Source organism: Ursus americanus, chromosome 2, assembly GCF_024610735.1.
Source record: "Ursus americanus isolate L20-20 chromosome 2, mUrsAme1.1.p, whole genome shotgun sequence".
NCBI classification, from domain to species: Eukaryota; Metazoa; Chordata; class Mammalia; order Carnivora; family Ursidae; genus Ursus; species Ursus americanus.
Window position 1 is genome coordinate 16,571,676 of NC_142128.1, and position 4,629 is coordinate 16,576,304.

A 4,629-nucleotide genomic window follows, 5' to 3' on the forward strand; every position below is an offset into this window, starting at 1 on the left:
CTCCCCCCGTCACTCTGGCCGCTGCATTGCAAGTGAGAGCAGCCACAGGCTGCCTTTTCCTCCAGGCACCGCGATCACTCGCCCAGCTAGGCTCCTGAGCGGAGCCGAGCCAGGTCACACCGCGCAAGCGCCGTTCAAACTTTCCCGCCCCCCCCCCCCGCCGAGGTCCAATCACCGCGCAGTTCGTTCCGGCTTTCTACTGGAAATGGCCTATCAGCGAGCGCGATCGCGGAACGGCCCCCCCACCACCCACCCCCAGCTCGAGTGGCCCCGGGAGCCGGTTGTCCCAGCACCCAGGGCAGCGGGGACCCTGGAGCACCAGCTGTGCTTGTTTTCAGTAAGGTGAACTTGACCTAGCGAGTAGGGTGAACTTGACCTAACCTCATCACACGGCTTTGGGGGAAGCGGCGGTGAAGCTGGCGTCGCCAGGTTTTCTACGGGACTTTCTCAGGGTACGGATCCAAAATGAGAGGTCCTCCAGTGGCTCATAAACTTAAGGGGCGGCCTGGGGCTCCGAATGGGGAGGATCCCTGGGCGGCAAGGAGGCGTCCTGGGAGCGCTGCCCCAGGCCGACGTGGGTCTAATTAAAAAGTAGGCAGAAGTTCTAGCCCTACATACCCACCCCCTCCCAAGCTGTCGTAGTTTTTAAATGGGAAGGGGAGGGACTAAAACAAAACAAAACGGAACAAAAAGTACAGCAGTGGTGTATCTTAAATGCATTTAGCGCACTGATGCTCTTAACACGAAAATACACTGCAATGTAATTGTGCTATTCACAAAATAACTATAAGAGAAAAATAATACATAAGGTAAGGTCTAGTAATAGTTTCTGGGTCCAGACTACTTGTTAGAAACTAAAATCAAAAGTTTACATTTCAGGGGCGCCTGGGTGGCTCAGTCATTTAAGCGGCTGCCTTCGGCTCAGGTCATGATCCCAGTGACCTGGGACCAAGTGGCGCATTGGATTCCCTGCTCAGCGGGGAGTCTGTTTCCTCTCCCTCTGCCCCTGCCCCTACCCCTACTCCTGCTCTGCTCTCTCGCTCGCGCTCTCTCAAATAAATAAATAAAATCTTAATTAAAAAAAAAAAGAAGTTTATATTTCAGAGTTTCCTGAAAATAAGGCCTTCGGGCCAAAGACCGTCTGCGCCCACGCCCCTAGGCCTTGCTTCTGAGGCCCTGAAGCTGTGGATCACAGAGGCAACATACTCAGTGCCTCCAAGTGGTTAAGTGCTTGGGCACTGATACCAAACAGACTTGAATTCTGGTCCTGATTCTTCCTCTTACATGTGGTGTGGGCTTGGGCAAACCACTTAATTTCTCCGAGCCTCCAGCTTGTGTGTGTGTGTGTGTGTGTGTGTGTGTGTGTGTGTTTAATGTTAAAATGGTTCCAATAATGCCTAGCTGGGGCCTCGCAGGACTCCTACCCCCACCACCACCTCTCCCCCAACACACACACTTCCTCTGGGACTCCTATACCATCTGTGACTCATTTCTTCTTCCCTAGAATCTGAGAGGACCTTTGTTTCTTGGGTGGGACAAAAAGTGAAGATCTGTGGTCCTCTGAAGCACCGGATCCCAAAGATAAGGCACGTCCCAGAGAAGTCAGTTGAGTTGAGGGGATCAATGTATGCCTGAAGTCAGACTTCTTGGAAAGCCTCGAGGACCCATCCCTTGCAAAGATCTCCCTCTAAAGGAACCATCTGGTTCAATTTCAGGACGTTTCCTAGGTTAGTTCCATTTTCTCAGATTACAAGTGGTACCAAGCTGCTTCTAGGTTGGGGGAATATAACAATAAGTTTCTAAAAAGAACCCTTGACTATTCTTTCTCCACACATCTTTTCTCCGATGAATGATAGAGAGAGAGAGGGTCCCAATTGGGAACTGGGGAAGAGAAATTTAATCTTCATTTAATCTTCACAACATCCATAAGAAAATGAAATGATTATCCACATTTAATAGGTAAGAAAATTAAGGCAGAGGGGCGCCTGGGTGGTGCAGTCTTTAAGCGTCTGCCTTCAGCTCAAGGCATGATCCCAGCGTTCAGGGATCGAGCCCCACATCGGGCTCCTCTGCTAGGAGCCTGCTGCTTCCTCTCCCACTCCCCCTGCTTGTGTTCCCTCTCTCGCTGGCTGTCTCTCTCTCTCTGTCGAATAAATAAATAAAATCTTAAAAAAAAAAAAGAAATTTAAGGCAGAGAATCTTAGTCCATTGCTAATAGGGAGCATAGGATCAGAATGCTTTATAAATGGGAATTCACAAGGAAACATAAACTCTTTGGAAAGGGTCCCAAAGATGAATGAAGTGTTGGAGCTCAGGGTACATTTTCTTTGGTTGCGGTGGGAGAGTTGTACGAGGTCAGTCGATGTTCATGATCACTTTAAGGTGAAGATCAGGATTTTAATATGCCATTCACTAAAAAGAGGTTACAATCTAGTAGGTTCTTCTTCTTCTTCTTTTTTTTTTTTAGGTTTCCAGCTACACTTTTCTGAATACTCATGTGTTACTAATTTTGGGCCTTTAGAAACCTAAAATGTAAAGGATATCGAAGTAGTTTCTCTATAGGGTGAGTATCTCAGGACCCTTGCCTTTTCCTGAGCTAATCCTAGAGAGTCCCTAGGGGGTTCCTATTATTGGAAAGGAGTGTTGAGGGGGAGTCTACCTTCCCAGGTGGAGAATAATGCCCAGACCGAGGCATTCTGTCAATCCTCATAGACAAGATGGGCTCTTGATGAGGGCTTAATGGTCCCAAGATTCTATAGGACTGTGAGCCAACTGTGGGGACTTGGGCACCTCTCTTAATCAACTCTCCAGGGGAGCTCTGACTCAAGTCTTTGAAGTTGCCCACTGCCTTCATGACCAAAAATGGTTACAGACGAAGTTCTGAGATTCTCCCTATTTTCCAGCAGAAAATAAGAGGAAGTGGATGCAGAAGGAAGGGATGAAAAGCCAAGAAACCTTGGGAGATAGAAATATCAGTGCCAGAGCAGGGGCCTCACCCTGAGACTGAGGACCATGGCATGGCAGTCACGATGCCCTGACATCTTGGGACTTACAGTCTGCATCCAAGTCTGTGTTAATCCCCCACTTTAAACCCTGGAATCAGATACGTTGCCTTGACTGTAACTGGGCCTTCTGGAAACTCTCTACGTTGGATTTGCACCAAGGTGCATGGCCTTGCCTCTTTCCTGAATGTGACTGTTGCTTCTCTAGGGCCTAAGAACTGATTAGCCACAGAAGAGTACCCAGAAATTTCTCACTACTGGTACAGGAAGTGCTGGGCCCTTTTGAGCTCTTACAAGGACATCACCTGAATGAAAAAGTGGGAAGTGACCTCACACCTTTCCCAAGGGCCTGAAGTATTTTTCCATCTATTAGCTCTGATTAAGCATCAACAGAATCACCCTCAGTAGTAGAAAAAAAATCCAGAAACATGTTAAGAAGTAGCAAAAAGAACTGGGGTCTCAGTTCTTCGATCCAGATTCACCTGAGGGCATTGCAAACACTATCCAGATAGCTTCCAGAAGTCTAGGTTAGTTGAGCCTGGGAGAGGGAGGGGGCACCAAGGATATGGGTTTGGGAGATACTTAAATAGCTAAGTGATGGGACTCTGAAGCAGATGGGGCAAAGGCCATACCTCCAACCTTCAAGGCTTCTCCAAGAATAAAAAATATAAACACATGACATTTCTCACTGCTTCAAGATAGTAGGAGATGGTAGGAAGCATCTCTCTTGTTGGCAAGTTCCATCTCCCTCAGATAACAACGCTCTTGAATTAACTGCCTACCAGGCCCCAAACTTTACACAGTTAGCTTATTTAACCTCAATGACATGTCTGTGAGACAGATGGTATGACCCCAGTTTTACAAAGAAACCTACACTGCAAGGTAAAGTAACTTGCTTACATTACACAGCTGCCAAGAGGTAAAGCCAGGGCTCAAGAGAAGTTCCTCTTTCTCCTGAGCTCTTCCCACTGAATTAGGAGCTCATCACAGGTCTGGTGTCTCATATCTGTAATGGGAGTGAACTACGGAATGAGGGTCCGTTGCAAACCTCTTGAAGTAGAAGGACCATCTCTTTCTTAGGTGGGGGTGGGACACAGGAGCAAGGGGAAAGCAAAGAAAAAAAATGTTTCATTCCTTTGATTTTTTAAAAAAATATTTTATTTATTTATCTGAGAGAGAGTGAGAGAGAGAGCATGAGCAGGGGGAGTCACAGAGGGGGAGGAAAAAGAAGGGGGAAAGAATCTCAAGCTGACTCCTCACTGAGCCCGGAGCCTGACGTGAGACTTGATCGCACAACCCTGAGATCATGAGCTGACTGAAAGCAAGAGTTGGAGGCTTAACCGACTGAGTCATCCCCGGGACCCCAATTCCTTTGATATTTTTGGACAATTGCTGTGCTTAGGAGTAGCTGTATAGCACAATGGTTAGAGTAAATGGGCTTCAAAGTCGGATACATTGGATTCTAATGCTGGCGCCTTAATTTGGCAGTGTTACAGAGGAGGCTATCTTACTGAATTGAGTTTGAGTGCCCCGTTCAGAAAGTGAAATGATCAGCTTCGTGGGGTTGTTTCGGGGATTAAATGAGATAACGTACTGGAGTGTTTTTGCAGTTCCTAGCAAATTGTGT

At 47.4% G+C, this 4,629-nt stretch overlaps 1 long non-coding RNA gene across 1 annotated transcript; it reads left to right on the forward strand.

Moving 5' to 3' along the window:
- Positions 1 to 1,509: 1,509 nt before the first annotated feature.
- LOC123784778 (uncharacterized) lies at positions 1,510 to 3,874 on the forward strand. The gene is made up of 3 exons (XR_006777547.2): positions 1,510 to 1,727; positions 2,468 to 2,563; positions 2,907 to 3,874. It is a non-coding gene; the product is annotated as an uncharacterized LOC123784778 (long non-coding RNA).
- Positions 3,875 to 4,629: the final 755 nt, after the last annotated feature.